Source organism: Heterocephalus glaber, unplaced genomic scaffold (assembly GCF_053883595.1).
Source record: "Heterocephalus glaber isolate CG9 unplaced genomic scaffold, H.glaber_assembly_v1.0 deba00000470, whole genome shotgun sequence".
Lineage (NCBI taxonomy): Eukaryota > Metazoa > Chordata > Mammalia > Rodentia > Bathyergidae > Heterocephalus > Heterocephalus glaber.
In genome coordinates, this window is record NW_028258145.1 from 9,942,471 (window position 1) to 9,953,643 (window position 11,173).

An 11,173-nucleotide genomic window follows, 5' to 3' on the forward strand; every position below is an offset into this window, starting at 1 on the left:
GACTAGGTTAAGAAAGTTCCTTTTGATTGCTAGTTTAGTGAAATTTTAGTATTGGTTTCTAATTTAGTTTTCTTTTAGTTGGAAGACATACTTTGTATGATTTCAGTCCTTTGGAATTTATTGAAACTTCTCTGGCCTAACATGCAGTCTTTCCTATAGAGCATGCTATGTGCCTTTGAGAGGGATATGTGTTCTGCTGTTGCTCAGGGAAGTATTACATAGCTAGGTCAACCTGTTTTACAGTGTCAAGTCTTCTTTATCTTTACTGATTTTCTTATTTAACTGATGTTATTTCACTGATTTTTTAATTTAATTCTCAATTACTGAGAGAGGAGTGTTGAATCTCTAAAAATGTTAAATTGGCTTCTTATTTTAATCCATTTAGATTTTGTTTCATATAATTTCTGACTTTGTTTTCTGGTGCATATACATTTGTTATTGTTATATCCTCCTCCTCTTCTTTCCCCCTCCTCATCCTCCCTTCCCCTTCCCTTCTTTTTCTCCTTCTCCTTCTCCTGCTTCTTCTTCAGTGCTGAGGAATTGAACCTAAGGCATTGTGCATGCTAGGCAAGCACTCTACTATCACTGAGCTACATCCCAGGCCTGTTATGTCTTCTTGATGTATTGGCACTTTTATCATTATGAGGTGTTCCTCTTTGGTGGTAGCAGTATTCATTTTCTCAAATTCAATTTTGTTTAGTACTAACATAGCCACCCCAGCTCTCTTATGGTTACCATTGCTATGATATATGGTGGTACCTTGGTTCATGAATTTCTTTCCATGATTCTGGTCACAAACTTAATTGGAGAAAAACTGAATCAAATTTTTCCATAAGGTCAACATTTAACCTAATCATTGAATTTGATTTTGTTCTTGTCCAATTCAGTTTGTGACCAGAACTGTGGAAAGAATTAAGTGGGGTTTTTTTTGTTTTTTGAGACAGGATCTCACCATATAGTTCAGATTGGCCTTGAACTTGCTATGTAGCCTGGGCTGACCTTGAACACACAGCAGTCCTCCTGCCTCAGCCTCCTGAATGCTGGGGTTGCAGGCATGTGCCACCATGCCTGGCCAAGAATTAAGTTCTTGAACTGAGGTACCACTGTACCTTTTGTTGTCTTTATTTGAACTTACTTACATGTTTAAATATAAAATGTATCTCTTGAAGATCATTGGGTCTTCCTTTTGATATATTCTGACAATTTTCATCTTTTAGTCAGAGTATTTAATCCGTTCACATTTTTTAAATGAGGCTGGATTTGCTGCTGCCATTTTATTTACTTTCTAGATATTTTGCATTGTTTTGCTTCTCTTTTAAAGTAAATTGTTTATGAAATTTACAAAATATTTCAAAAGTGGCACAGAGCATCTGTTCACTTTAATGTCTTCTCTCGTGTTAAACAAATGTTAAATAAATATATTATAGGTATATCACTATAAATTATTCTGTTTCTAGCTATGTTTTTGTTGCTTATTCATTTATGGTGGTCGTGCTTAGAATTATACTACATGTCTTAGTAATCAACTTATCAAGAGAAGAGGTTTATTTTGGCTCAGAGTTTAGGAGGCTCTGGGTCAGGATTAGTGGACTCTGCTGCTTCCAGGTCTGTGGCAGGAGCCATCAGGGCAGGAGTACCTAGTAGAGCAAAATCATGCACCTCATGGCCAGACAGCATGAAAGAGAAAGAGGAAGGACCAGCGTCCTGTAATCCCCATTAAGGGCATGTGTTCCATGACCTAATGTCTCCCTGCTGAGCTCCACTCCCTGAAGGTTCCATTGTCTCCCAAGAGCCTCACCCAAGGCAGCAAGCCCGTCCTACATGGACTGTTGAGGGAAACAAGGACCCAAACTGCAGCAATCCACGTCTTCAATATGCCACACTCTTCTCTGGACTCCACTCCAGTGATACAGGTATATAGCAAATGTGCTGGAGTAGGATTCCCTTTCCTGTCTCCTTTATTCTTCCATTGTCATCAGACATATTGCTCTTATGTATGTTATGAACTCAATAATATGATTAGCACTTCAACTTAGATTCATTAAAGAAATTAAGGAACAAAGTCTTACCTTTGCTCATGTACTCACCACCCCTTGCACTCCCTACACACCTGTTACCCTTCACTTGGAAGGACCTCCTCTTGTGCTTCTTGTAGATCGGGTCTGCCCCAGTGGGTGGCCTCAGTCTCTGTTTATTGGGGCTGTCTTAACACAGCCTTCGGTTCTGGAGCAGACATTCAAGGGTACACACTTTGGTTCATTTCTCCTTGATTGTTTTCTGCTTGCCCTCCAGGCTGCATACTTACTATTGATCAAGTTTCTAACTCACTGCTTCATTCTTCTGTCCTCTGAAATCTGCTGCTGAGCCCAGCTAGTCAGTTTATTTTCATTTTGATAATTTTCAAATCTAGAATTAACTTAACTTTCAATCTTTTAGTTTCTACCTCACTTTTTTTTTGGCAGGGGGGTACCGGGGATTGAACTCAGGACCTTGCACTTGCAAGGCAGGCATAGTGGCCCTGAGCTAAATCCCCAGCCCCTCTATTTCACTTTTGAGATTCTCTGTTGTCACTGTCATATTTTCCTTGTATTCTTTCAACATACGTATGATAATTGTCTTGAAATCTTCATCCATTAAATCCCAAATCTAGCCCAGTCAGAGTCAATATATATTGACTACCTTTTCTTCCCCAGTATGGGTCACATTTTCTTTCTTATTTTGAGTCCAGTAATTTTTATACCAAAACTGGGCAGTTTTTACAAGTTGAACATCCCGAATCTGAAAATCCCAAATCTGAAATAATCTGACATTTAAACTTTAAGAGTCCAGAGCATTTTAGATATTGGACTTGAGGATTAGGCATGCTCACCTGGTAAAGGGTATGTGCATTTTCCAAAATCCAAACAGCTCTGAAATCCAAAACACCTCTGGCCTTGAGCACAAAGACTCAGCCTCAAGGCTACATTACAGCAGCTCTGAATGCTGCTTTGTTTTCTTATGAGTCGGTTGTTTCTCACTGCCTGGGTGTAGATTCTGGAATCTTTCTCCCTGTGCTGTGCATGATATGTCTCTACCGCGTTGGTTCTTTCTATTTTGGGGCCTGCTTCTCTGAAGGCTGCCCCAGGGCGATTCAAGCGGAGCTCGGGCTTGGGCCTCTGTCGCTCGCGCCCTCTGCTGAGGGATCTGGTGTGGGTCAGTGAGTCTTTGCAGCCGGATCTCAAGCCGAATCTCTCTCTCTCTCCCTCCCTCCCTCCCTCCCTCCGTGTGTGTGTGTGTGTGTGTGTGTGTGTGTGTGTCGGGCTGTCTTGAGTCTTCCTGACACTGCATGACTTCCACTTACCAGGCATGATGCAGGGATTATCCCACCCTCCCCTCCTCTCTCATTCCCAGGAGCTCCTTGTTAAATTTTTGGCTGTCTCATTGCCTACATAATCAGGCCCCAAGCTCAGGCTTTTCTTTGCTAAAGAAACCAGAGCTGGGCCTTCATCCGAGCAGCAACTACAGATTTCCTTTAAGAACTATTGCAGTAGGGGATGAAAGACCTCGGTTCCAAATGCAGCCAGAGTAAGTGAGGATTTTAGCCAAGGGACAGGTTGGAAGGTGGGTCATGGTGGGTAGAAAATTTCTGAGAGGGTAAGGAAATTCTTGCCCTACTAACCCAACAGAGCTCTTGCTGAAGGCAGGCCAGAGGGGCCATCACCAGCAGAACAATGGGGATGAGGTGCAACCAGATACTGAGCATGATTAGATGCTGAGGAGGGGGAATTCCTGCTAAATGGACTCAGCAGGACTCTCAGAATTCTACCCTGGGCCTGCAGACATGGTCAAAGGGAGGCATTGTTGAGAAGATGCTATAAACATGGTGTGACAGAGGTCAGGTGGTTACTATCATCTTCTTCATTCCCAACAGACCCAACTACTTTTCAATGACTAACTCATAGGGAGTTCACACCCCAGCCCTGTGCTCCAAATGAATGTCCACACCAGCAACAAGGCTGTGAGTATTTTGCACCCATTTCCATGCTGAGGCATCTGTCACTTTTGCCAGCAGGGCTGTGGAGGACAGGATGGAGCAGCCCCAGGCCACAAGGCCCCAGGCTCCGGCTCAAGGCTCTCTTACCTTTTTCGAGAATACTTCTTAATTTATTGTCTTTGTTTGATCTTTAGCACTTTGTTAGGTATGTAGCATGTTATCCCAACAGCCCTGTCCAGTTTCATTCATGTTTTTTTTTTTCCTGAAAGGATTGCCAGCTTCTCTGTACAGCTGTAACTGGGGGTCCCTCACAGGCCCTTATTGGGAACCCTTCTATCTCAGAGTGGTTTGTGAGTTGCCAAAGGGCCATGCAGAATTCCATGTTCTCATGGCAGTGGAACCCTCTCTTTTTCAGGAGATCTGCAGGGTGTTTCTCCAAGTCAGAAGTGTATACTTTCCTGGGGGATTGGTAAAACAAAAATTTGTGGTCCCTGCCCCAGAGTGTGGATTCGACTCTACACTGGTTGTCTGAAGATCATGTAATATGAGGATAAAATGGAGCTTTAAACTGAGGATTTTGTTCTTTTAGACATAAACTGGTTTTCCAAACCTCCTCATGCTGAGGGTGAAACCCACCAACTTCTCCCGCCTTGGCTCAGCTGAATGCTCAGGAAAATAATGCCTGTCAGAAGCCTAGAGGTGGGGGGGTGTGCACCCCGGGAGGTGGAGTCTACTTTTGTTTCCACAGGGATGGAACGAGGGAGGGAGATAAAGCAAGCTTTTCCTCATCTCCTTGCAACATCTCCTCATCTCCTTCTTCCTTGCAACACAAGCCCTGGAATACTCAACACAGGGAGGTAGAGATCCTTCGGGGCTGGCTTTGGGGAACCTTTTTCTCCTCCTCCCTCACAAGCTTCTGAGTTTCCTGGGCACTGCCAGGCACTCCTGTCATGGGGGGGTCAAAGAGACTGGCGTGGAAGGGATAGCTCAGCACACTTGCCAGCCTCACACCTTCTTTCACGGGACACACACAGTTATGTTCCCCTTGGAGGTGGGAACCCGAGATGAGCTGTTGCTTGCAAGCCGGCAGGGCAGAGCCTCCCACTCTTCATCTGCTTCCTCTCTGTGGTGGCAGGGGTGGGGCACAGATGGCAGAGCCTTGAGTTGGACACAGTTCTTCAATGCTACTCCCTGAGGCCCAAGTCAGATTTCACCCCGTCATGAACCTGGCTTCTTGTGACTTAGAAGTTGTAGAAAAGGCAGCAACAAAATTACCTTCTGAAGCAGCTCCAGGGTTAGGATTAGAGTTAGGGGACTCTCCCATCTCACGAGGAGACTGGTGTCCCTTTAATCAAAATACTTTATTAACTTTTAAAAAATATAGACAAGAGGAAGAAACATAACTAAGTGGTAGCATTGTTTTTCAAAATAAAATTGCAATTAACCCTCAGATCTCCAAACTGGAAATTCCATAAGCAATTTCGAGGTGGTAGATTGTAATATTTCATATGCCACTGCTTATCTCTTATGTCTTTTTAAAAAACACAGTGGAACCTGCAATATGCAAGGTTGTGTGAGGCCCTGCTACACTGTGAGAAACTACTGCCAGGCTGGAAGTGCTTTGTTACAGACAAGATTCCTGGGATTACATTTGAGGTGGAAGAAAAATAGATCTCAACAGGGCAAGGACACTAATCAGTATTAGTATTTCAAAGGTAGGTAACATCGTTGTAAACTTCCTCAAATCACTTAATCTCTGCCCTTTAAAGCCTTCAGTAACATTCCTAAGGTTCATGTAAGTCTCCTCTTAAATAGGAGGACTTGAAATGGGGCATCTAGAGCCAGGTTAACATGTAGGGTAGACTTTAAAAGAAACTTTCATATCACTTGCTGCTATTGGGGTCCAATTCCTTTTTATAACACGTGAGTTAACACTACCCTTAATAATCTTCCTTTACCAAATCTAGAGAAAAGAAATTTAGGTGATCAAAGTAGATAGTACATAGCTCTTAAAGAGCTATTTAAAAATAGGAGGGAAATTATGTGGCAATACAAAGCATCCCAAAAGTCTCAGTGTAATTTCAAGCCTTGATACCAAGAGAAGTACAGGAGCTGCAATGTTATAAAACATCATCTGAAAGTTCCAATCTTTAAAATGTGGAATAGTAAGCTTTTAATTGCAATTCTTGTTCCAGTTCCTCTTTCTTCTATTCCCTTTAAGAGACACTAGGAAAAAAGTAAAAATAAAAGCTTGATGTTCCAAACTTGCAAGCCGAGACTCTCAAATGATGCTCTACAAAAGTTTGCAGCTTTTGCTGCAGTGCCCTGGGAGGCAGCAGCACAGTAGTGTAAGGCTTAAAACTACACTGAAAGTCCTGGGACACCCTGCATTTTACTATTTTCTGCTTATCACTAGACCACTATGTTGGTTTGTGTTATGAAAATATCTTCTATTATGTTTATTTAACAAGGGGAAAATCACTAGAAAACATGAAGGACCATTAAGAGTTCACAAGATGCAGCATGGACCCGATAGAGGTAGAAAGTCCATAACTGAGGCTTTCTCTTTATGACCACCAACATGCCACAATGGTATTAAGTAGTGCTTGCAAAGGACATGAGTGGCAAGTGTTCTACAGTAGCTTTTCTGTGTAAACTGGTTGACAATAATGACTAGCAACTCAATGACACCACAGGAAGGAAGAACCTTCAATACCTGGCAGTGCCACAGTCTACTCCTCAGGGGCTTTGTGAGTATGAACATGCCCATGTGTGGGGCTTGGTGAGTGTCTCAGTGGTAGAGACCCTCGATTTTTTTCCCAGCAATATAAAAGATCCCCATATTTTTGTTGTTGGTAGTTGTTTTTTTTTTTTTTTTGGTACCGGAGACTGAACTCAGGCCCTTGCACTTGTAAGGCAGGCGCAGGAACTACTGAGCTAAATCCCTGGCCCTAGATCCCCATATTTTAATGGCAATACTGCACAATCCTATAGGCACATGTAGCCATATTGCGGGCAGATCAATTATATGGGTACTATTGTTAAAATCTAACTTTAAAACTTTAAATTAATTTTAATTTAAACTATTTCAAAAGCCTCACAGAGCTCACAGGCATTGTCCTGCAAAGCAATCAAATGCCTCTGTGTCAGCTCGGAGCTTCTGGTTTGCAGTCCTTGCGATTCTGCTGACATCAATGAGGACAGGAAGTGTGTTGCTGCTTTGACAAGGCCTCTTTCTTTCCCATCCAGTGCAAATGTCATTGTCTAGGTGTTGCTTGAATTCAAGGTCTTTTTGGTGAAAATATTAACTTTGCTGGGGTTTTTTGTTTGTTTTGCAAAAGAGGTGGTTTTTCTCCAACTTTTGAAAATGAGGGGTTCATGATATCTTAGGTCTCATTTCTTCCTTTTAAGAGAGGATGATATTAGACACAAAAACCAACACAATTGCCATCACTGGATGATCTTCTCACAGCTGCTCTGCACAAGTCATTCTCTTCACAAAATTGTGACTTGACCTCTAGGTCTTGTGCTCTTTCTTTGGTAAGAGGCACACGCATGCAGCACATGCCGTTGTCAAACACTAAAGTGTGAAGGTCAAAGTAGTATTCGGCATAAACACTGATAGGCACATTAATATTAAACTTAATCAGATCCAAGTAATGCCTTTCCAACTCATTTATGTCCTCAAGTGTAACATCCTTGAAGATCCGGCAGAACTCCACGTTCCATAGAATCGCATTATCCCAATACTTGCAGGCAAGAAGAATGGCTCCCAGGACTATCCTTCTCCAGTTAGTGGGACAGATGTCAATCTCAGCATATGATAAAAGCCTTTCTAAGAAGACCAAAGTTGTTATTGCACATTCAGTTGGTAACCGTGTGGCATTACAAATAATAGCAAAAAATCTGTAAATATATATGTGTTCATAACCTTGCTTGAAGCATTCCTCTGCAAGTTTCTCTCTTATAAGTGGATGTAATCGCTCATCAAAAATATCCAGGCATCTGTTTGCATCTCTGTTCTTTATGAGATTATATACTGCTATGCTCATACATTCTACTGTTACTCCACGACTAGGCTGGCTGAGTGTGCTGTCATCTAGAAATATCGTTGAGCAGGAGCTGTACTTCCTAGTAAGCTGCCCTGGAGATTCATTGATGAAGTTGTTGCATATCCTCTGAACATCCACATATGTTTGACATTTGTTCAGGAAAATGGTGCTTGCCCTTGGATGGTCACAAGGGCTTGATTCCAAAGCTACACCTGCTAGGCCTTGTAAATTCTGCTGGTCAAGCTGCAGGAAGGCCTTGGGCATGGTCAGCTGGGCATCCTGGGTGGGCATCCGGAGTCCTAGGCAGCAGCCTGAGTGCTGGAGTGTGGAAGCCAGATGTTCCAGGTAGGGGCCTCCAGTGCTAGGTGTCTGGCATCCCGGAGGATGGTGGTCTGGAGTGGTGAGGGCAGTGGGTGAGTCCTCAGGCCCCAAACCACTGAGGGACTGGCTCTGAGGACAAAGACAAGGCTGCAACCTGATGCTCCGTAGCTTTTGCAGAAGGAAAAGTTTACACTTCATTATGGTTTGCACACTACAGAAACATACACAGCCTCCACCCAACACCTGTCACAAGGGAAAGAAGGTTGTGGGGGCAGAACAGGTCTTAGGAGATAGAGGGGAAGGGGTGGAGGGGATATAAGGAGAGGGAGAGGAAGGCGAAGAGGGGTCAGGAAGAGACGAAGGGAGGGATAGGGCGAGACTGGCATCCCTTGGTGTGGGAACCAGTAGAGTTCAAGCACCTTCCCTGCCCTTGTTGTGGTCCAGCCTTTTGAGGAGAAAACAGTGTCTCAGGCCTAATCTGAAGGACAGATGCAGCAAAATTCAACCAACTCCAGGCCATCTACCCAGAGCCCTCATTTATAAAAATAGAGTCAATATCAGGATAAAAATAACTTCCTATTTTTATCTCCGATGAGCCAGCACATTTGGTTAATTATAGCCCACAGCCTGACCCCCCAGCCTCCCTCCCATTCCACAAGAGAGGTTTTGCCTTGTATGCCATGCCCAGAGAAGTACATACACACTAAGGAGGAGGAAAGTAGATTCTTCACTTCATAACAGAAAAAGAATAAGCAAAAGTAGTGAGATTGCTTTTAGTAGGGAAGTGCAGTGGTGCCTCAGATCACAAACTCAATTCTCTCCACGACTCTGGTTGCAAACCAAATTGGAGGAAAACGGAATCAAATTTCCCGTAAGATCAACATTGAACCTAACTATTGAATTTGATTTGGTTCTCGTCCAATTTAGTTTGTAACCAAAATCGTGGAAAGCATTAAGTTTGTGAACCTAGGCATCGCTGTGCTTAAAGCTCTCTTTGTAGCTGGGAAAAACACTGACTAAATTAAATGTAGCTGGCTGTGTTTTCTGCTGGAACAATGAATATTAGTCTTAAAGACTCCTGGGCTCCCAGGCTGGCTTCCCTGCACCTGCACACCCCAGCTGGGCCCCACAGTGGGTTCTACCCTGAGATCCTCAGCTTTAGATTAAGGTAATTAAAAGCCAGCTTGCAGTTCCTGAAAAATACTGTGAGCCCATTTGGTGAGAATAAGATATGTTATGAAGCTCAAATCGGCAGCCTTTCCTGGTGCCTCTATTAACTTTGGCATTTGCATGAAAATTGAATCCTGGGATCCTGGGGCTCAGTGGCTCCAGCTGCTACTCTCACCTGAAAGCTTCATCTTCTGTCAGTGACAGGATGATCAGTTTCCCACAGGCAATGGTGATGTCATGGAGAGACAGTTATCACTTCAGGTGAGAAAACAAAGAGCCACATAGATGATTGCTGCAAATATGCATGGTGATCTTAATGTCATTTTTCCTTCAAATGATTTCACATAAGAAAATGACTACAAGGCTAGGGTAATAAAAGTGCTCATTCTAGACCAGAGCCAAATTATCGGTACAGCTCCCTTGAATCCCTTCTGAACATGTCTGTCCCCACCCCTTCAATGATGTCCACAAAAGTGCCACATGCTCAGCCCCCACAAGACCCACGTATGGATCCTCAGTGCCCCTCTTGTCTCAAAGCAAGTGAACAATCATCGATCTAACAGAATAATGCACGAAATAGCATCATCAATTCGGAGAAAGGCATCTCATTGCTCAGAAATCAGACCACATGTGTAAAAAGGGGGCAATAAAAAATCACCTGTAGTCCTAGCACACAGAGAGAACCACAGGTTTTTGGTTCCAGTCTTTCTTTTCCTTCAGTGGGTTGGGTTGAATGTGTGGTTTGTTTTACAAGAATTAAACCACAAAGCACACACCACTCTGTAATTTGCTTTTCCATCTGACTATGTGTGGACACACTTGTGTTGTAGGAACATGTTTTAAATAAAGGAAACCATTGGCCTGCATGTAAAGAATGCTGTAGACAGGCCATTTTCTGTTTCTTTTTTAAAAATTCATTTATCATTTTTAATGTTTCAGGCTTGTTGAGGTTTAATTGACAAATATAGTATATATTAATTCTGTACAACATGACTTGCTATATACACACATTGTGAAATTATTATTGGCAGCTGAGTTAAATAGAAATTAATATACAGTCACAGGGGGACTGGGCTCTCAAGGACGACAGCAAAAAATAGAGACTTCAGAGTTATGGCCGGGAGCACATCTGAAGGAGGCCAGGCTTCAAGGTAAAGATGCAGTGGCTAGGCCTGTCTGCCTCCCTAAGGGATAAACAACAACTTGAGATTATACTGTAATTAGCACCACCTGGCCCAGGAAGTCCAGATAGACATCAGTCTCACAGGTGGGTGACCAGAGCATCCAGACCCATTCCTTCCCCAAAATGCTTTGTCCTTTCCATGTACCCTTGTTATGCTACCTGTTTCTCTACTGGATCAATATTAGCTAACTGGCTGTACTTGTAATCCTACAGGTTAGTTATACTTAGACCTGTGTTGTACCCACAATGTGACTTTGGTGTATAAATTACCCCTGCCAAAGGTTCTTGGTGGCCATCCCATTTGAGACCCCTCCTGGAAATCCAGAAGCAATTCTTCTCTCCTTATTTCCAATAAAACTCTCCTAACTTCTTCCTTTGGTTCTCATCTTCATTCCTCCATGTTATGGGACCATAAAGTTGGTGCACTTGATAATCTAATAGGTCGGGAGTTATATTTCTCCTATATCAGCATGG

At 43.0% G+C, this 11,173-nt stretch overlaps 1 pseudogene; it reads right to left on the reverse strand.

Annotated features, from left to right (window-relative positions):
- Positions 1 to 7,395: 7,395 nt before the first annotated feature.
- On the reverse strand, positions 7,396 to 8,025 carry LOC101722163 (cyclin-Y-like protein 1 pseudogene; annotated as a pseudogene).
- Between the last annotated feature and the right edge of the window lie 3,148 nt (positions 8,026 to 11,173).